This window comes from Cydia amplana, chromosome 16, assembly GCF_948474715.1.
Source record: "Cydia amplana chromosome 16, ilCydAmpl1.1, whole genome shotgun sequence".
NCBI lineage: Eukaryota > Metazoa > Arthropoda > Insecta > Lepidoptera > Tortricidae > Cydia > Cydia amplana.
Genome location: NC_086084.1, coordinates 14306204 through 14329582, shown reverse-complemented (window position 1 = coordinate 14329582; position 23379 = coordinate 14306204). Strand labels below are relative to the sequence as shown.

Below are 23379 nucleotides of genomic sequence, written 5' to 3'. Positions count from 1 at the left end.
TTGTTTGGAGCGAAACAGGTGTGTTATTAACAATTTAGCACATCTTTTCATAAAATTGAAATTATATCATTATATCCATTTGTAAAATGAACTGCAGTTGGCGTCTATCGGTCGTCAAGATATTCGTAATACCGAAAATCTATGAGAGAGTTCAATGACCGGGTGGACGGAAACCGACATCTAGGTACTTTGCGACGGTTAATTGAATGTGTAGGTTTAGTTTTTGTTTTTTATTGTGAGTGAACACCCATAATACATAGCTACCGGCCGCCACTGTTTCAAACCATACAAAGGAAACATTCAAAAGTTGCCACTGAAATTTGAACCTAATCTGTAGGAAATAGAGTTGATTTTGCGTTTTTTGAAAATTGAACGAAACAGCAAAAGCGACTCTGCTCCAATTGAACATAGTTTAAATTACATCTAACTGAATAGGTACTATAGGTAGGACCTTGGGCCTTAGGAGGTTAAGGCACGGCTTCCGGCCTGGGCACGACATTTCGCGACTGGCTTCGACTAAGGCGAAAACCATAGGTTGGAACGAAACGTCCGATCGCTGTGTCTCGCTCCAGACTATGTGCGTGAATCGCGGCGCGAAGCCGTGAACGCGAGTGTGGAGGGGGCTTATGGATGTCGCCTTTATCCGAAGCCAGTCGCGCAATGTCCGTATCGGTTGCGTCGTTCAAGGAGACCTTAAAGAAGCTATGGTTATCTGATTTGGCTGTTTAATTGGTCAATATTTCTATTTTATAGTTGTTTTATATTTTTCTAATTCTTTCCAATTTTTAGTGTATTTCCCCATTCATTTTAGTATAATATAAATGTATGTTTTTCCTATAAATTTTGTATGTATTTATATCCTTTATCTTTTTGGTACCTTGTTGTACATTTTGCTGCATTCGTCACCCTCTTTTCACTTTCTCCTCTCATCTACTCAAAGGTTAACTGGAAGAGATCTCTCATAGGGATAAGTTCGCCTTTGTACTTCTCACTACTTGTATGTTATTTTTAATGTCTTTTTGTACAATAAAGAGTTTACTACTATTACTAATACCACCTAACCTTCAACCCCCTCAGTTAAACGGACCACAAACTATACAGTTCCCGGGGCTTGAATATTAAACACGCGTCTGGCTGACTAAGCCGCTGCTTCCTCAAGCTAAATCTCCACAGGTGAACATATGTCTTAGACTACGGTCTAAGACATATGTTACTCCGTATAAGATGATTAAAGTCTAAAGGGGCCCACTGATTAACAGTCAGCCGAACGGTATCGGTCTGTCAGTTGTTCAGAGCTGTCAACTTTTTGTTCTGACAGGCCGATACTGTCCGGCGGACTGTTAATCAGTGGGCCCTTAAGGAAAAAACGTGACTCGGAAATCAAGAAAAATTCATTCTCGTATAGATGGCGCACACACATTTGGCCTAATATGCTCGGCTAGATGGCTTTGACACCGTTTGATATTTAACAATTTTAACACATAGGTATCAGTAAAAAAAGACATGGGTTTAAATGATATAAAAATAATAAAATCATGTAGTCAGCCGGACGGTATCGGCCTGTCAGTTGTTCGGAGCTGTCAACTTTTTGTTCTGACAGGCCGATACTGTCCGGCGGACTGTTAATCAGTGGGCCCCTTAAGGAAAAAACGTGCCTCGGAAATCAAGAAAAAGTCATTCTCGGATAGATGGCGCACACACCTTTGGCCTAATATGCTCGGCTAGATGGCTTTGACACCGTTTATTTAACAATTTTAACACATAGGTATCAGTAAAAAAAGACATGGGTTTAAATGATATAAAAATAATAAAATCATGTATCCATAAATCCATATATATTTTTTTGATAGTTTTATACGTTTTCATTTTGAGTTTTAGTCGTGTGTCGATAGATGGCAGTAAATTTACTGTGACTACGAAATTTACTATGACAGGACCACTCTATACTATCTATTCTCTTTGCTACGGTCTAAGTGAATTTGACTAGTCTGCAAACACTTCCAGCGGCGGTAGCACGGTCGCATTTTTATCGTTTGTCACTATGCCTGTCACGTTTTAACACGTATTAAGTGTGAAAGTGACGGGTATAGTGACAAGCGATAAAAATGGAACCATGCTGCGCTGGTGTAGTAGGTCTTACCACGGTAGGAGTGGTAACATAGGGCCACTTACGCTATCCAGGGTTAGCCACTAACTCGGGGTTAACTGTTTAAGCCCGGAGTTACCAGTTCAATTAAACCCTAACCCGATGAACTGACTAGAGACAGAGACAGGCCTCATGATTATGGATAGGTAGTAATACATATTTTTTAACATGATCAAAAAAAGCGCTAATTTTTTTTATACTCCTGTCTGAGATGTGGCTATGGAGAAGAATGGAGAGAATAAGTTGGACGGAGAAAAAAACGAACGAGGAAGTGCTGCGAATTGTTGGAGAGAAGAGAAACCTACTGAGGACCATAGAGAATAGACGAGGCAGAATGATAGGTCACTTGATAGACACGACACTTTCTTTAAAACTATATTAGAAGGCAAGATCGAAGCTAAAAGAAGAAGAGGAAGACCACGAGCAAGCTACACACAACAACTAAAAACAAAGGCAAATGTCGTGTCTTACAGGGACCTGAAGAACCTAGCCGAGGACCGCGAAAACTGGCGCATACTCCACCGACAAGAGCCACGCTCTTAAATTATGATGATGATGACTCCTGGCTGAACCCACTGCACCTTAAAGGATGACTCACGCTAGACCGAACCGGGGCCGGGTCGGAGCTTCCGGCGCTTCGTTTTCCATGGAAAGCACCACGAGGTCACCGATAAGCCGTCATAGAAAATGATATGTCGGATGCCTCGGCCCGGGCACGGTCTGTTCTAGCGTGAGTCATCCTTAATGTGGGACTAGGTCGATTTGTGTAAGATTGCCTCGTGTAGCGACGTGGCCTGAATGTGGCTCACGTAATGTGATATCACACGGCACTCGATATTTTCAGACGGAAGTTTTAAGCGAACGACACAGCTGTTCAGAGCAGCCAGTTTATATTTCAGACGCTTTACGAAAACTTCAAGGATATATTCAAGGATAAAAATATATAGCCTGTCAAGCTGGATATGTCAGTAGCAATCTAAAGCATGCAAAAGTATGGTATCCCTATAGGAAACGTACAAAAAACAGCAATGTCGATATACAACAACGATGAAATGTAGACAAAACGGTACCACAGATAAGATAGATGTGTATGTGGGTAGTTTTGCACATTCTAGTTTTTCCTCAGTCACTTATTGACCACGAACGCTGTAGGGTTCGAAACGTCTGGATGTAGTATAAATTCAATATACGCGATATAATCCGTTTTAATAGTTTTATTGAACGGATTTTCATGCGGTTTTCACCTATCAATAGTGATTCTTAAGGAAGGTTTAGGTGTATAATTTTTAAGGGTAACCAGTGCGAAGCCGGGGCGGGTCGCTAGTAAACAATATTATTAAAAAAAACCGGTCACACCGAGGGTTCTGTACAAACTTTTAATTATCTTTTGCAACTACGAGTACAAGCAGGAATGATTTTTGACCCGCAGTATATCAAGTATACTGGGTCAACCAAATCTTGTCAGTAAACAGGAACAAAAAAAACTATACTCATTCTTTTCTTTTGGGTGCTAGTACTAGTGTTAGACAAAGATAGTATGATTCTCTCTGTCTATGTTTGAAATCAAACAGACCTTTGACACACTATATATTTTATTGTGGTTTTCACATTTGTGAGATACGATTTTTCATAATACTTAAAATAAAATTACTCAATCTGACACAAAACATGGGGACCATACCTAATTGTGATCGTATACTTGCTTATTTCATTTATATACTTATTTTCTTTATTTTCTTCAGCGGTTCAAAGTTCAAAATGGCGGCCGCCGCTTGCAGTGTTGGAGAGCTTCCATTTCGAGGCTTCTTACCGCACGGATTACCGGGGATATTTTGATCCTATAGGTACTTGTTTATTTTATTTATTTATTATTTTGTTTCTAAATAAGTAAGTTGTTCTCTCAATCCCTTTGAAGCTAGCTGATAATCTGTTCCGCGCCACAAACCGCAGCTGGCTGATAATCTCGAACACTCTTAACCAAATTACGTCGTTACCTGCCGCCGTTGCCTTGTGCCGTAATTAAGGACAGTACGGCAATATGGGTATTGCTGGCCTTGGGTGAAAAAGCTCATTTAGTGTTCTAGGTTTTTTAGGTTTTTTGCGTTCTGAATTTTGTTAAGGGAATTGGAATAAACTAGATCTTATAAGCGATTCTGTAATTAGCAATGTTCGTTTGTATTTTTGCAAGCTTTTATGTAACTTGCCCTGTTAGTATGTTATTATTCTATGTATGAGTGGGTCAAAAATGGAAGCTAAATTTATTTTGATTTCTGATTGAGCTGAAACTTTGCATAGGTACATATGTAAATCGGATGACTAATCGACAATGCAATATTATGATGACATGGAGCTGACCTGATGATGGAGGCAGGAGGTGGCCATGGGAACTCTGTGATAAAACAACGCAAACTAATTGTGTTTGGGGTTGTTAGAATTGTCTCGATGAATATTAGTTGCCTGTGGAAAGAAAAGTACCTACAGTAAAGTCAGTGATAAAAGCTTGTACCAAAAATGAAATGTTTTCCAAAAACTTATTTATTTTATATTTAAGTATAAAAACTATCACAAAAAAAATAGCTTACCCTTCTGTATCTTTATTTAAACTGTATGTCTCCTAAAGGGGAGCCCCAATAGGTGCATGTGACGTATCTTGAAGGGTGAATTTTATAACACAACTTCTAAATTTTCTCACTCAAGAATTTGAGTTAAGCGTGAGTTTGGCGCCATACATTAATAATGAGAAATGGCGAACGAGACATTCGTCTATCAACGGTAGAGTTTATCTTTTATCGCTGTGGATAAAATACTCAATGTGGATAAAATATGCATTTATCGCCTTAAGAGGTTGATAAAGGGATGAGGCGAAATTGACTAAAGTGGGTTAGCGCGACACACAATTTTTGATATGATTAATTGATTATTTAATATTATTTTCATCACACTCGCTCAGTAAATGTGGAATTGCACACAGGCTTAGCGGGAGTACTTAAAAGAAAAAGCGTTTTCCCTAGGGAGTAATGAAGTTTCTAGTACCATAATTAACAGTTTTTTGTCTTTATACTTTATTTTTGTATCGCAAGTGTGATGAAAATCATTGTGTCTAACTCGGGGCGTAATGATATTGCAAACTCGAGTCTATAAATCGCTCCGGCAAGCCGTCGCGATTTAACTTACTCTCGTTTGCAATATTTAACTTACGCCCCATGTTGCACAATGTACTACTTTATTAACACACAAAACTAAAAAAACAACATAATTAAACTTACTAAACCTACTACACTACACTAACTTACTTAGCATAAGTAAAAAACTTGGCCTAAATTAAATAGGTATATTAGTTTGCAGGCGAAGATTTTTTCTAAAAACTTTTGATATAAGGTCAGGTGGGGTAAAAGTAACATAGTTTATTTTGCTCCGTACCCGTGATACATTTTAAGTTCATTAATTTTAACCGGGCCACTATTTTACGCCGAAAGCTTTCTACAAACTTTAACAAGTAAAGTTCTAGTTTGTTTTGTTTTAAGCTCGTGGACTTTCAAAAATCTTTAGCAGTTCAAAAGTTCGGCATCGAAAGTTGTGCTATGTAAAGTCCTAAGGAACTTCAACATCATTTTAAAAGGCGTAGCCGAGCGTTTCTTTAATTTTTTGCCATTTTTATATACTTATTGTGACCTTTTTGCCACTTTTGTGTTATTTTTAGTTTTAGTCAGGATCGCGAGCCCTTTTCATCCTTATAGGAAAACAAAAGTGTCCTAAAATTTCCATACATTTTTCAAACTTTCCTTTTTGTTACCGCCACATAAAGTATATGGGGAAATGGTAACACAATAGGAAAAAGCTGGGACATTTTTTTATCCCATTATTATCGAGAGTGCTCGTGATTCTGAGTAGAAATAAGACAAAAGTGGCAAAAAAATTCACAATATATAAAATGGCAAAAAGTAAAAGAAACGCACAGCTAAATAATCATGTTTTTAATGTTTGAATTTGAACTAATAAACCACTAAATAATATACCATTTAAACATATATGGGGCAAAAAGCTTCTTGAGCCCCGACTACGTTCTGTTATATGCAGTAAAGGTGGCATTCGGATAGTGACGGCAGCTGCAGTGCTGTCGTGGCACTTGTGGCATCACAGTTGCGACGTTTGCTGCCGCTTTACTGCCGCGATTATCTGCCCGATTTGAACTTTAAGATACGTCAATTAATAGATCTAGAAACGATATGGATTAGATGTGCCAGTGTAAAAAGTGACGTTTTTGTTTGAAGAAACGTCACTATTGACACTGACACGTTCATTCCGTCACTCATTTGATCAAGGGAATTAAAGATGAAAATGAGAAAATGACATTAGAAACACCTAAAATCTAAACCAATTAACTCTTCAGTATATTTTTTCGACTTATACGCAGACGAAGTCGCGGGCCGTGGTTAGTTTTTTTTTAATAGTTTCCCATAGGTAACTATTTGGTCCAATTCCATATTTTTAAGACAATAAAATAGGAAAATACCTATTCTTGCGGAAAAATGTCACATGATTGACGTTAAAATATTGGTCTAGACAAAATGTCAACCCAAGTCCGGTTTGAACCAAAATAGGAAACAAAAGCAAAATAATATTTTACTCGGAACACAAGTGATTGGAAAACCTTTGTATGTATGTGTATATGTAAACAGTTCATTGTACATTAAACAGATTAAAATACAATGTAAAATAAAATGTACAAAGGCGAACTTATCTTTATAATCTCTTCCAGTCAACCTTAGAGCAATTGAGAGGAAAAAAAAATATGTATTGTAAATTGAGTTGTAAGAAGGATTTTTCGCAGTAAGTATATAGGGATATTTTACGAAAAATGAACGAGTCCAGTTGACAGGAATGCAATACTAATGTGCATAATTGTTTTCCATCGTATTTTCTCGGAAACATTCGTATTTGTCATGCTACTTCAGTAAACCTCAGTACTTTTTGTACCGAAACTGACTTTTTTTTATTATTTATCATAAAGTACACAACAATTTATAACAAGTTATATTCCTCGCCAAACTACGATTGCAGATTGTTGGCGAGATCGCGCTCATTTTTAGGGTTCCGTACCCAAAGGGTAAAACTCCGCTGTCCGTCCGTCCGTCTGTCACCAGGCTGTATCTCACGAACCGTGATAGCTAGACAGTTGAAATTTTCACAGATGATGTATTTCTGTTGCCGCTATAACAACAAATACTAAAAACAGAATAAAATAAAGATTTAAGTGGGGCTCCCATACAACAAACGTGATTTTTGACCGAAGTTAAGCAACGTCGGGCGGGGTCAGTACTTAGATGGGTCACCGGTTTTTTGCTTGTTCTTTTTTTCTTGTTTTGCTCTATTTTTTGTTGATGGTGCGGAACCCTCCGTGCGCGAGTCCGACTCGCACTTGGTCGATTTTTACGTTTTAAACATAGGTAAATACTACATATTATGCTATACTGAAATAGCAAGATACGTTCGTACTTTTCCATGAAAATACCATTTCCGTTAAACGCAAAAAGTGACAGTTCCGAACAACTGACAGGTTGATATCGCCCGGCGAACTGGTAATCTGTGGGTCCCCTTAAAAAAGTACATACAAGCGACCAAATGTTCGTAAAATGGGCCCATGGAATGTTCTTACTTCACTATTATTTCCTTATAAACCGCTGTACCCTAAATCATCCCCTGGCTCAATGTATCAGCTCCCTACCGTTGTTTTATCACAAACCGCTCTGTTTCACTTTTTGTGTATACACTTCTATCCATAAACCGTTGTATAGTATCCAATTTACACGATCAATCGTGCTGTTTCGTTTTGGATAGGGTATTTGGAAGGGACGGGGATAGTTTGTCGTAATTTTGGATGTGGCTTCAATAGTTTCGATGCTTCGTTTAAAACCAGACAGTTTAGTAGCAGACTAACTAGTAGCTTAAGTAGTTATCAATCGTATGTATTTAGTGACTATAGTTAGACCAAGACAAGTCTGCAACGATTTTGAGAGCACACGCAGTGCAAGTGTTATTTTAAACGTCAAACTTCTATGAAATTATGACCTATAAATAACACTTGCGCTGCGTGTCTAACTCTATATCAATGCCTTTCATTAATGTAAAGGAGACGTTTGTTACCACCGCTGTATCTGTCAATTTCCTTGATATAATGGGTGACGAAATAAACGTCTTAATCGTGGCAGTAAAGGATGACTCACGTTAGACCGGGCCGTGTCCGGGCCGGAGCTTTCGGAGCTTCGTTTTCTATGGAAAGTATCACGTGATCAGGTGATCATACGTGATACTTTCCATAGAAAACGAAAAATACTACACACAGACAGACAGATATACAGATGACAGGTGTCATCTGTCATAGAAAAGTAAGCGCCGGAAGCTCCGGCCCCGACACGGCCCGGCCTAACGTGAGTACCCATAGTAGGTACCCATAGTAAAAGCTTTGCTTAGTTTGGGGCTAGGTCTATCTGTGTAAGACTGTCCTCAAATATTTATTTATTTATTAGGTTACAAATTAACTTCTGTATTTTTTGTAATAATGCAGCATTACTGTGCGGTATTTCAGTGCGACATTACTTACTTCCACCTGCTTTCCTACCACAAATGTGAAAAACTGTAACAAAAGCAGTAACTGCCCGGATCTTTGACATTTGCGGCAGCAATTTCGCACCGCATTGCAGCAGTAACGCTAGTGTAGGCACCTTTACTATGACATTACTTTTCCATCAATGACTATTCCACTTGAGCAAGTACTCGCCCAGTTCAAACGCTCGATCCAGAGCTGGCTAATGGTTCGGAACAGTTGTTTGATGTCGATACGAGTATACCCGGCCATGGGCACCTGCGTTACTCGACTGACTTGCGGGATTAAGTCTTTGAGGTTGAATCATTTTAAGGTTCAGTTATTGGCCTCACTAGTTTTAAGGTATTTCTTGTTGCGCAATTAAGATATCGTTCGAATAGGGTACTTGACTGTATTTAAAATAAATTATTTTACACGATGCATGAAATAAAAGCAAGATTAATAGAGAAACGTAGACAGCAGTTATTTTTACACACAATTTCTATTTTAAAACCTGCATCAAACTATAAAGAGTAGGTAATTTGATTGTGACGTCACATGCTAGTGTTTCATATAAATTTTATTGTAGCAAAATCGTTTTGACAGTTCGAAAAAAGAAACAGATTTGACTAGTAGTCAAATACCCTAAGTATTAATAGTACATTACTGCAGACGCCGGGAAAGAAGGGCTTGCCGGGTGAGTAGGTATAGCCGGCCGACCGTAGGGAGGCCGGATAGTGATACGAAGCCGGCAAGACCTTTTCACGGCTAGGCATGTATGGTGCTTTTCTCAAACATGCAATGAAATAAAAAAAATACACCACTCAAAAAAACAAATTTATAATCTTTATAATAAAAATCCAACTTCACAACAAAAGTTTTTTAATTTTCCTTCTAATCCCGCCATAATTGTTTTTTTTTACGGAAGTCGTCCGTATTTCGCGTGTGTAGTGTTCGAATAGACCTTATTAGGGCCATTATACACAATCTGATAATAAGAATCTCAATTTCTATCAATAAAATAAATGCAGAGGATTTTAAATATTGTCTATGGTCTCTGGTGACTTACGTATAGACAAAATTTTAAATTTATTCATCAACACATTGAATCATACAGATTCGTATTCTTAATATCAGTACGTTCGTGTATAACAGGCGTTAACACGGATATTTTGGTCCGATAACCATTCATTCTCCAAATATATAATTCGGCTGTTTAGTCTGTTCATGGACACATACCCCATGTTTACATTAGAATTTAAAAAAAAAATACTTCCCGGCCTAGGCCTTCAATTTCGTATGAATTTCCTTTACAGTTCTCTGGAGTTGCTCCGCCCTAAACGTGATACTTCGAAGCCTGATATAACGCCCGGAGCGACGACATTTCATTGCATGTTTGAGAAAATATGCCTTTAAGTAACTTTTTTACAAACAGCTCGTAAGCCTTTTTTACTTCAGAGGAGCTAGCTAAATCGTAATTTGATTTATCCGCCTCTCTATCGCTCGAATATGCAAGCCTGTTGTAAATTTAAATACATCCTAGACATCCCTTTGTTACCCCTCGTAACTAGCCTGTTTTCGCAAGAATACACTAAACATGCTCCTTAGCTGACATGTGAAATTTGCTTTAGTAAACCTGGTTTTATGCTATGTTATTCTAGAGTAACAAGCTAGTTAAACTTTCATTTGTACCTGAGAAGCATAATACTGTAAATATTTTTTGCGATTTTCCTGTTTAATCCCGACGCGAAAGTAACTCTGCATGTCTGTTTGTAACCTCTTCACGCTTAAACCGCTAAACCGATTTAGATAAAATTTGGTATGGAGATAGTTTGAGGTCAAAGAACAAAAACAGGGTAGTTTATAATAGTGTTGAGTCGCTCACTCGTGAGGCACCTCATTTGTACCACTCATTTTGTTAATTTGTCGCAGTACTTCGTACCGCAAAAATGTCTTACTTCACTCCTCTATTCATTTTACTTGATTCTAAAATAATCTTTCTCCTAAAAGTTCTATTCTTAACCTCCAGAATTGCACTCCAATTAAATGTTACTATTTATTTATTTATAAAGGAAGTTATGAATACATAAATATGTATATACATTAAATATTTTTGTCGCCGTTGGAATTAATGGAATAGTCGACGCTGAAAATATGCTAGTACCTCACCTCATTTGAAGTAAGACATTGTAACACCTCATTTTAGAAAATGAGGTACTCATACAAACTCATTTTAAATTGATGTCCTACCCATCACTAGTTTATAAACTAACTACTTCTTGGGCCTCTAACTATCTAAATACCAATCAGCGTCATAAGTTGTCACAGACAGATCACTATTAAAACTTCTGCCTAATTTTGAATGTATGTACCTACATTACAGCCCTAGGTTGAAATTTAGGATTTACGGACCGCATCTCCTAATACGTGCCTTATTACGAGCAAGTGTGATGAAAATATTCATTCCAACTAAGTCTATGTAATTTAAGTCGTTTTAAAATGATATTATTATAACGGTACTTAGGTATAGTGTTATACATCTCAGGTACGTCAGTTTAATCCGACCGCAGTAAGATGGCTGCGAACGGCAAACTCTAATGTTCTATTTAATTTGAAAGCAAGTTTTGTCTTGGGAGCGCATAATCACAGCTTGTGTGTTCTCATTGCTCCGCCTTGAGTACAATGGGAGAACATAAACTGTTCTTTTTAACACGTTGGTTGGTGTCTTTTTAACATCGGTGGGATCACGTAGTCTTATTAGTGTGGCCATGAGCATCACCGGTGGGATCAAAAGCTTACTAATTTCTATCAAGAGGGGGAGACAGCCTGGCTTATACGTAGACTTTTACAGAGAGCAGTAATCTATAGCGAAAGTGTGTCTGCTGGATGTCTGTTCCCTCTTCACGCTTAAACCGCTAAACCGATTTAATTAAAATTTGGTATAAGTAGAGTTTGCTTCAGTCCCAGGGAAGGATATTGGATAGTTTTTATCCCGGAAATCGTCCCTGAAGAAAGTAAAAATCGGAATGTAAGACATTTTAGATAATTGCGATGCATCGCCTGATAAGTAATGTAAGCATATCGTCAAAATGAATGAGAGCCATTATTATTTATCTAGGCATTATAGTTGTCTTTCAAATAATGTACCTACTTTGTATGGGGACTCAATAAAAAACAAATTTTATTAAAAATAAGCCACCCAAATTACTAATTCCGCGCAGACGAAGTCGCGAGCAAAAGCTAGTTGATAATAAAATATGCAACCACATTTAGTGTACCACAACCTATCTTGTTTCGCTTATTCCAAGCAGGTAGTGTAGTGGCTAAATTGAATTTGAAGTTCCGTAATCTTTCACAACTTAACTGGAACTTGCATTATCTTGGCTTTTCCAGGAATCGTATTCTTAGTAATAGTACATTACTGCAGACGCCGGGAAAGAAGGGCTTGCCGGGTGAGTAGGTATAGCCGGCCGACCGTAGGGAGGCCGGATAGTGATACGAAGCCGGCAAGACCTTTTCACGGCTAGGCATGTATAGTGCTTTTCTCAAACATGCAATGAAATAAACAAATACACCACTCAAAAAAACAAATTTCAAACAAACAAATCTTTATAAAAAAAATCCAACTTCACAACAAAAGTTTTTTAATTTTCCTTCCAATCCCGCCATAATTGTTTTTTTTTACGGAAGTCGTCCGTATTTCGCGTGTGTAGTGTTCGAATAGACCCTTATTAGGGCCATTATACACAATCTGATAATAAGAATCTCAATTTCTATAAATAAAATAAATGCAGAGGATTTTAAATATTGTCTATGGTCTCTGGTGACTTACGTATAGACAAGATTTTAAATTTATTCATCAACACATTGAATCATACAAATTCGTATTCTTAATATCAGTACGTTCGTGTGTAACAGGCGTTAACACGGATATTTTGGTCCGATAACCATTCATTCACCAAAAATATAAAAAATATATATATAATTCGGCTGTTTAGTCTGTTTATGGACACAGACCCCATGTTTACATTAGAATTAAAAAAAAAATTACTTCCCGGCCTAGGCCTTCAATTTCGTATGAAATTCCTTTACAGTTCTCTGGAGTTGCTCCGCCCTAAACGTGATACTTCGAATCCTGATATAACGCCCGTAGCGACGACATTTCATTGCATGTTTGAGAAAAGTTTATTTATAAATGGTTTCAGTAATTTTAAGATTGGACTGGTAGATTAACTTCCAGGTTAACTTCCATAAATTATAAGACTTTTAAGACTGGATCGACCGTCCAGTGGCGCCTTTATTAGGGGAATTGTCCTAATGATTCCCCAAATTTTGGTGTTCGAAAAAAGCGGCCAAGTGCGAGTCGGACTCGCCCATGAAGGGTTCCGTATTTAGGCGATTTATGACGTATAAAAAAAAAACTACTTACTAGATCTCGTTCAAACCAATTTTCGGTGGAAGTTTACATGGTAATGTACATCATATATTTTTTTTAGTTTTATCATTCTCTTATTTTAGAAGTTACAGGGGGGGGGACACACATTTTACCACTTTGGAAGTGTCTCTCGCGCAAACTATTCAGTTTAGAAAAAAATGATATTAGAAACCTCAATATCATTTTTGAAGACCTATCCATAGATACCCCACACGTATGGGTTTGATGAAAAAAAAAATGTGGAGTTTCAGTTCGAAGTATGGGGAACCCCAAAAATTTATTGTTTTTTTTCTATTTTTGTGTGAAAATCTTAATGCGGTTCACAGAATACATCTACTTACCAAGTTTCAACAGTATAGTTCTTATAGTTTCGGAGAAAAGTGGCTGTGACATACGGACGGACAGACAGACGGACAGACGGACAGACGGACAGACAGACAGACAGACATGACGAATCTATAAGGGTTCCGTTTTTTGCCATTTGGCTACGGAACCCTAAAAATGGTAACTTGGGTAAGTGTGCTCCAACACTTTTTATACATGAAAACTATATCACACGCTCACGAGCTTTTTGTAACAAGATCGGCACGTCAGCCACTTGCGAGCACATCCGAGACAGCAACAGAGTTGAAGCAGTCGCCGTGGCCGAATCTGCCGTGGAGTCATTATTATCACAGACTCGTTTAAGTATTCTTCTTCTCAGTCGGATACTCTTGTCAGAGCAGTCGCGGTCATTGAGGTCGTTGTACAGCCTTTTTCGTTGTTTCCCGCCATCGCCATTAGGGTTTGCTCCCGGTACTGAGTTTGTATGGCGAGAACCGGGAATTTCCCGGGAATTCCCGGTTCTCGCCATACAAACTCAGTACCGGGAGCAAACCCTAATCGCCATGCTTCTCTATTTCAGACAACCTTTGGGTTTCGGAGACAATAGAATTAAAATTTAAGTATTACAGCATGATAATTGATTTCTTGGTCTTTTTTAAATAGACATAGTTCTGTTTATATATCAACTAGAGCTCCCGATACACGTGTTACACGCTGACACGGGTACCCGTGTTCTTAAGCCCGGCGGTACTAAGAACCCGAACTACACGAACCCGCCCGGATCCAGAAACGTTTACACGGGTACCCGTGTACCCGTGTACACGGGTACCCGTGTACCCGTGTACACGGGTACACGGGTACACGAAAGAACGGATCTTATTTACCCGCGGGTTCAACCGTTCATTTTCGTGTAGCAGAGATTCGTGCTATGAAGAGATACGGTGGAATATAAGAGAGATTAGGAAAGTTCGATTAGTTTGCAGTTTAACGTGATATTGATTGGTAATGTCAATAATAAAGTAGACTTTGTTTCAATAATTCATATGTTTTGTTTTACTCTAATTAAATTAAAATTAACAATAACTTAGGTACCGTTGAGTTCATTTATATAATTTTCTTCATTGATGTAGTTTTTTGATAATGAAAGTAAACCTATTCTTTATTGTATTGTCATCTATAGTCATGCTCATTATACATCAGCTGTTATAATTTGAGGATGGTAGGTATATATATGACACCCTGTTAGGGTACTCCATATTTGTTAAGTCTAGGTAGGTACATGCATTTTATACGTATAGCAATGAAATCTATATTTATAATTTAATATTTAACGACCTAAAGGATTATCTAACTAAGACAAAAGTAGATAGTTATGCTTACTGAAACTACCACGAACGGGGTACTAACAAAATGAGATTAAGTATTTTAAATTGCCATATCGTGTGAAAAACAAAATACATGACATAGATAATAAACAAAGTGCAGATGTTTCATTCAATAGAACGTGTTGTTTTTACAACGTGCGTTGGTGCTTTTGGTCTTATCTCTTTGTGATAAGCTAGACACATCTGCAAAAAAATACAACAACTAATCTTTCAGGTAGGATTATTCTATTGTTTTATTGCCGCGCGGCTCTTAAAAGCATTTTACTAGTGACAGAGACAGCAAACAATGAATAATATCTATGCCTAAGATTTAAAAAGTAACTCATAGAACTTTAGTTAGACTCCAGTTCGCCTATTGGTCAGTTGGATACTAAAGTCTATCTACGTACGTTAATCGTACCGTTTTGTTGTTTTATTAATAGTTTTTGTTTTGTTGTTCACTGTTAATTTTTGTTAATAAATGAGAAGAAGTTGGGTGTGGAACTTTGCCAGATCCGGTGACAAAGCCTATTGCTCTTTGTGCAATGACCGGGCAAATAACGAGTTTACGTGCCATGGTGGTTCAACAGGAGCCATAGGAAGACATTTGTTATCAATACATCAAAAATCACCCACCATGACGACCCCTGAGTAAGTACATTTCTTCCTACTTCGTATAGTGAAACCAAAAACTGCGTTAAAATGAATGCGTTCTTTTTACATTTATAACAGTTATAATTTATTAGAATGTTTAGTATATTTAAATAAACAGTTCTGTAGTATATTTGTAATTAAGGTATTGAAACAATAAGGCTCATAATGGGAATGAGGATGGGATTTAAAACTACCGTTCTTATTATTGTGTGGTATATGATATATAACGAAGTTTTTATCAATCAATAAATCAACTAATGAAATCTTCACATTTTACTTGTAGATACTTTAAGTTTAAAGTAATCAATTCACTAAAAATTATGTACCATAAACAGTCACTACATATTACAAATAATTTTGTGATTAATGGGTCTTTTCTATATGGAAACAAGCACTTTACCATTTGTGACAATTTGTAGAAAAACATTTTATATCTTTGAAAATTACTGTTTAATTTAAAATAAGTTTTTGGCAAAATTTTCATTTTTGTTACACGCTTTTATCGCTGACTGTACTTTTCTTACGACAGACAACTAATACTCATCGAGACAATTCTAAAAACCCCTAACACAATTAGGTTGCGTTGTTTCATCACAGAGTTCCTATGGCCACCTCCTGTCTCCATCATCAGATCAGCTCGATGGTACCAAATTATTGCATTGTCATCCGACTTACATATGTATGCAAAATTTCAGCTCAATCGGAAACCGGGAAGTGGATCAAATTTAACTTGCAAGATTCCATTACAATTTAGTTACATACAGGTCGAGTTCCTATGGCCACCTCCTGTCTCCATCATCAGATCAGTTCGATGGTACCATAATATTGCATTGTCACCCGACTTACATGTGTATGCAAAATTTCAGCTCAATCGGAAACCGGGAAGTGGATCAAATTTAACTTGCAAGATTCCATTACAATTTAGTTACATACAGGTCGACCTAATAAAAGCGTGTTAAAAATGAGAACCGTTGTAAAGCATTTCACAGCCTGTGTCGAATAATAATCGCATTTATGTTTCTTTTTATAATACAATTTGATATTTTAACTAGTACACAAAAATAAATATTTTCATTTCTGTTCACTCTACCAATAACGGTGTCGTTTTTAGCAATTATTTGAAAGCGATATTAAGCGATTAAAATAAGCGGGTCCTGGAGTATTCAAATAAAGAATAAATACGTTTTTGGCAAAACTTTCATTTTTGGTATGTACAAGATTTTATCACTGACTGTACTTTTCTTTCCACGAGTATATTCTAAAAACCCCAAACACAATTCGGTTGTTATATCACAGAGTTCATATGGCCTCCTCCTGTCTCCATCATCAGTTCAGCTCCATTAATATTGCATTATCACCCGACTTACACACGTATGGAAATTTTCAGCTTCATCGGAAGTGGGTCAAATATAACTTGCAAGTCCGAATTTGAAAATCCGATAAAACTGGTAAACAATCGGGGCTCCTGACCCTGAATCTGTGTTTTATTTAAAGCTATACATAACATTAATCTCCGTTACACGTCAAGAACGGGTTAGACCCGCGTGTATTTAAGATCCGTTTCGCCGTGTACACGGGTACACGGGTACACGGATACACGGATCTTAATTACACGTGTACCCGTCTACACGTGTAGAACGGGTCAGAAAACCGTGTACGTGTAGTACGGAAACGGGTACCGAACACGTGTACACGAAACCCGGACACGACCGCGAGCCCTAATATCAACATACCTTGGTAAGTATGTTGATATATAACTATTGTCTATTGTGGTATTTGTGGTCAATATAATCATTTGAAAATTTTGAATTATTTTTCGAATTTTGAAGCACTGTCTGTAGGCACAGTTTACGGTATACTTCTTTTCTGAAAATGCCCGTAAATGCAATAGAAGCTTAAAAGCTCGCTATCAAAAGCAGGGATGTTGCGAACATCCGCATCCGCATCCGCAACCGCGGAACTTCCACATTATTTTCAGCATCCGCATCCGCATAAAATCGATGCGGAGCTTATGCGGATGCGGATGTCGAACAAGTCGGTACAGGAACGTCTTAGCGGCGGCGTAAGTGCTAGGTAATTTCGTCATTACCTATAACGAAATCGTCTAGATCCAGAAAAGTTCGCCAAGTTACTGTTTATTAAATATAACGCACCTATATTCTTGCTCAAATACTAAACGTTTCGTTTTTTTTAATGAAAATATACTAAAAATGTAATAACTGACGTTTTCTAAGTACCTAATCTTGACATCCGCATCCGCGGATGTGAGCCTTTAAATATCCGCATCCGCATCCGCATCCGCGGATGTCAAAAAATCTGCATCTGCAACATCCCTGATCAAAAGCCACGTCCTACAATAAGAGCACACCAGTACGCTCGATGGCGTTTTCGGACGATTTATGGTAAAAGCCGTGGGAAATCTTGGGAAGCTGGCCGATACGGTCAGCTGAAGAGCCGATTTATGCGCGTTCTTGTATCAACATGGGAGGCCAATTCAAACTCACATTGCGGCATCAAATTGATATCTATGATCTTAGTCGCCTGTGCGTCTCGCTCACGCCATACGTGTACGGACAAATCGCGAATTACATCATTTAGATATCATTTTTGTCACAACGTTAGTTTGAAATGGACGCTCGTTTTCGTTTTATCATCGAGTTTCTATCGTTCTTTGTGAGTGCATGCATATTTCTGAATAAGTTACCTCAGTATATAGGTAAGCCAATTCGAACGTATGTAAACTTACATCGTAATTATTATTATTTAGATGTCATTCAGATATCAGTGTACGTTTGAATTGGCATGGATATTGTTTTCAGAAGAACGTAAGTACTGAATTCTCACAGTAAGAAGATTACAAACGACCCGATTCGAACTTTAAGATAGGTACGTCAAGTATTACGTCTAGATACGATATGGATTAGATATGTCAGTGTCAAAAGTACCTATGTAATAGTAAAAACACTTTTTTCTACTCCAGCACTTAAATGTGTCAATTAAATGACTGACAGTGATATCTAAAGCAATGTCATTTGAATGATTTGTCTATAGGCTCATAAGATGACTGCTAGCAGTCATCTTATGAGTATAATACAACTGCTTTATTTTTTTTAAAGATACAAGTTCCGATCATCTTGATTGAAAGAGGTATGTTTTCATTTACAATAATAACTCTTTTTTTTTTTAAATAATAACTCAATTTTTTTTAAATAATAACTCTTTTTTTTAATAATAACTCTTTTTTTTTAATAATAACTCTTTTTTTTTAATAATATTTCTTTTTTTTTTAATAATAACTCTTTTTTTTTAATTTTTTTTTTTTTTTTTTTTTGCTGCAGCTGTCATAGAAAAAGTAATGTATGCAACAGCTCATAATTGGTTCTTAAAATTCTCGGGTCTTTTTTTACAAAACTCGACTACGTCTCGTTTTGTAACTTCGACCCTTGAATTTTAAGAACCCTTATTATATCACTGTTGCATAAACTACTATATTGTACAAAAATCAAAACAAAACAGCAAAATAACATTCTTGAAACAAGATATCTAATCCATATAGTATCTAGACGTAATATTTGACGTATGTCTTAAAGTTGTAATCGGGCCGAAACTAACCTAACAATCGTACGGTGTACGGTGTTATTTATACGTCACAGTTTCATAGAAGAATGACGTTTAAAATAACACTTGCAGTGCGTGTGCTATCTAAATCGTTGCAGACTTACCTTGGTCTGACTCTACATAATTATTACCTTCGTTGAATTATATCGTGAATTATATCGTATTGGGTCTAAAAATCCTACAGAATCTCACAAAACTTCTGCAAACGACAGAAAACGTCAATAACCGTTACCAAATAACCCTTCGGGTTAAAGTTTAAACAAAATGTGCCACACATTCGAACAATAGAGACGTTAAAATTAAAGTAAACACGAAAATGGAGTTTAGCACGTGGAGATAAGAGCTCTATTATGTAGGAGAGTGCTGAAAAAACTTGGCAACGTTTAGAGTAGTGCGCGCTTGACGTATGGTTTAAGTTGAAGCGGAAAGCGGAATGTAGCCGAGTTACAAATACTTAGTTTTTCAGGGTTCCGTACCTCTAAAGGAAAAAACGTAAACCCTTACATACAGACGCACGAGTGATCACTCGTGCGTCTGTCTATCTGTCTGTGACCGGTTTTTTTACACTATATCGATGGCAAACAAGTATACCGCCCGCCTAAAGTTAAGGAACACGAAGATTACCAAGTTATGTTAATAATATTATAGTTTTGCTGTAGGTAGGTTGAAATATAAAAACGATTTGTTACCTACTATGGCGTTTTGAAATTCACTTCCTTTTAATGAGTTTTTTATAGTTGAAAGCACAAGAAAATGTTGGATCTTGTTTATTTTGTGTAATTCCGTAAATGTATCTTAATATATTCATCTAGAAAAGTATTCCAATTCACGGGTAATTGCCACGTTGGTGTATATATTTAACATGGGTAAATCAGGCGGCCTAGCCAAGGTGACGATCACTTGCGCTTCGCTATCGAATCGCTTTGGGTCTCTTTATCACTCTTTCATATTAGTGTGATAGTGACAGTTGCGTATCGTTCGCTACGTAGCGTTAGCGATTGGCATGTTGTCTACGGGCCCAGGAGCGAATAAATCGAATATAATCGCTTAAAACGTTTAAAAAAATCGCTGCTGCTCTAGACTTATACCGCAGTGTACGAGCGCGCTCTCACAATCCATTACCCGCGACACTGTCCCGGAACGATTGCGCGACGCATCGGGGAATTATCCGACTTCATGCCTTGCCTCGCCTTGTTATGCCTTTGTTCATTACCATGTAGAACATCAAACATCAACATCCACGTTTATTCAGCGAATAGGCCACAAAGGGCACTTTTACACGTTATATTTAAAATACATATAACTACAAGAATTACAAAAAAAAGCGGCCAAGTGCGAGTCGGACTCGCCCATGAAGGGTTCCGTATTTAGGCGATTTATGACGTATTAAAAAAAAACTACTTGCTAGATCTCGTTCAAACCAATTTTCGGTGGAAGTTTACATGGTAATGTACATCATATATTTTTTTTAGTTTTATCATTCTCTTATTTTAGAAGTTACAGGGGGGGGGGGACACACATTTTACCACTTTGGAAGTGTCTCTCGCGCAAACTATTCAGTTTAGAAAAAAATGATATTAGAAACCTCAATATCATTTTTGAAGACCTATCCATAGATACCCCACACGTATGGGTTTGATGAAAAAAAAATTGAGTTTCAGTTCGAAGTATGGGGAACCCCAAAAATTTATTGTTTTTTTTTCTATTTTTGTGCGAAAATCTTAATGCGGTTCACAGAATACATCTACTTACCAAGTTTCAACAGTATAGTTCTTATAGTTTCGGAGAAAAGTGGCTGTGACATACGGACGGACAGACAGACGGACAGACGGACAGACGGACAGACGGACAGACGGACAGACGGACAGACAGACAGACAGACAGACATGACGAATCTATAAGGGTTCCGTTTTTTGCCATTTGGCTACGGAACCCTAAAAACTATAAGAACCGAATGAGGTGTCTCAAGGGAATTACGTAGTATGCTCAAAAATAAAGTTACTAAATATACCTAATAGCTCGTGTTCGCTTAAATAGACCAGAGATAAATAGAGGGCCTACCGCGAACCACGTTCGTCGTGTTGCCTCTCTGGCGCACTTGTAAATTCGTACGTAAGTGGGACAGGGAGGCAACACTTCGAACGTGGTTCGCGGCAGGCCCTCAGTTAACGACGTACGAACGAACATTATAGATTATATTATCATTTGTAAGCATACTCCGGGTGCAATTTGGTTTGAAGTTTTAAAATAAAATAAACCGGCCAAGTGCGAGTCGGACTCGCGCACGAAGGGTTCCGTACCATTAGGTACTCAAAAATCACATTTGTTGTATGGGAGCCCCATTTTGTTTTTGTGTTGTTATAGCGAGAAAAGAAAAACATCATCTGTGAAAACTTCAACTGTCATGACGTCATGAGTTTATGTTACGGTTCATGAGTTACAGACTGGTGACAGACAGACGGACAGACGGTCGGATCGACAGCGGAGTATTAGTAATAGGGTCCCGTTTTACCCTTTGGGTACGGAACCCTAAATATTGCGTATGCAAATATTGTCACGCTACGTAGGTACTCTTCCAGAAGCAGCTATTTCGGCAAAAAACTAGAGCCTTAAACAAATCTTGACGATATCCATACCTGAAAATGTTCTCAATTTTAACGGTAACTGCAGATTACACCGATAATACCTAGGGGATTACTGAGAAATAAGAATTTTCTACGCATTTAAGAGCTTAGAGGCCAATTCGACGGTAAACTGATATCAGAATGACATCCAACTGTTTTCGTTATCGTGCATTTCGCTCGTACTTATCCGTACATGTTATAGAGCGAGCGAGACGCACGGTGATTAAAGAACATGACTCAAATATCATTCTGATATCCGTGCGCGTTTGAATTCGCCTGCCAGGTGTTTGGAATGTTCGATTAAATTTTTGATTAAGACCAAACTTTATGTAATCGAATTACCGTTTTTAGGGTCCCGTACCGAAAGGGTAAAAAAGGAACTCTATTACTAAGACACCACTGTCCGTCTGTCTGTCTGTCTGGTCTGTCACCAGGCTGTATCTCATGAACCGTGATAGCTATGCAGTTGAAATTTTCACATATGATATATTTCTGTTGCCGCTATAACAACAAATACTAAAAACATAATAAAATAAATATTTAAGTGAGGCTCCCATACAACAAACGTGATTTTTTTGCTGTTTCTTGCGTAATGGTACGGAACCCTTGGTGCGCGCGTCCGACTCGCACTTGGCTGGTTATATTTAAAGTAATTAATCTGCTTCTTATAAAAATTCATCTCTTCTAATTCGCCTTGCGTATAAAGCTGCTCCATAATTAGGGAATGAATAAAATTATTTTTATTAAATATTTTGATTTATTTTACACCGTGATCCTGTAATCATGTAATGGAATCAGTCGTATGATTGTATGGCGGTGCAAGCACGTACTGCTCGCCCTTTAGAGTTGATATAGATAAAGATTGCATATAATACTAAACACTGAGTACCTAAAGTTGATGAAATATAAAGTGAGCCATTCTTGTTCAAACTTCGAGAGATCGGCTCACTTTATTACAAGCTTTTACTTAACTTGCATTGTATAGTACCTATGTATGTATGTTTGTACGGGTCAAATCTTGCAAGTTAAATATGACCCACTTCCCGGTTTCCGATGAAGCTGTAAATTTGCATAGGTACGGTGTATATAAGTCGGGTGACAAAGCAATATTATGGTACCATGGAGCTGATCGGTGGAGACAGGAAGTGGCCATAGGAACTCTGTGATAAAACAACGGTTTGGGGTTTTTAGAATTGTCTCGATGAGTATTAGTTGTCTGTGGAAAAAAAGTACCTACAGTCAGCGATAAAAGCTTGTACCAAAAATGATTTTTTTGCCAAAAACTCATTTTCGTCAACCTTACGCGTCAGTGTGTGGATTGATATGTCGCCCCACCCGCATCAAATCGCGGTGTCAATGTGTGAATCGCATTCAGCCCGATGTTAATATACGCTATCGACCCGGACTGCGGGTCTACATCGAATATCGACGTTTTGTCTCAATCTGATGTATGTCCGAGAAAGAGAGGCAGATAAAGATTCGATGTTGGTCCTCTGGTCCCAGGCCTTCAATCCGTTTAAACATTGTATCCATGTCAATCAAGGGATTCAGCATAAAAGGGAATTAAAGTTACGCCTCAATTCTGTCCGGGGAGCTTATGTCCGACGGACAATCGGCAGCCATCTTACTTT

The 23379-nt window shown here is 37.7% G+C and overlaps 1 long non-coding RNA gene across 1 annotated transcript; it reads right to left on the bottom strand.

Moving 5' to 3' along the window:
- Positions 1-4473: 4473 nt before the first annotated feature.
- On the bottom strand, positions 4474-23030 carry LOC134655253 (uncharacterized). Its single transcript, XR_010097423.1, has 2 exons — positions 22982-23030; positions 4474-4621 (listed from the first exon to the last, which is right to left on the bottom strand). It is a non-coding gene; the product is annotated as an uncharacterized LOC134655253 (long non-coding RNA).
- Positions 23031-23379: the final 349 nt, after the last annotated feature.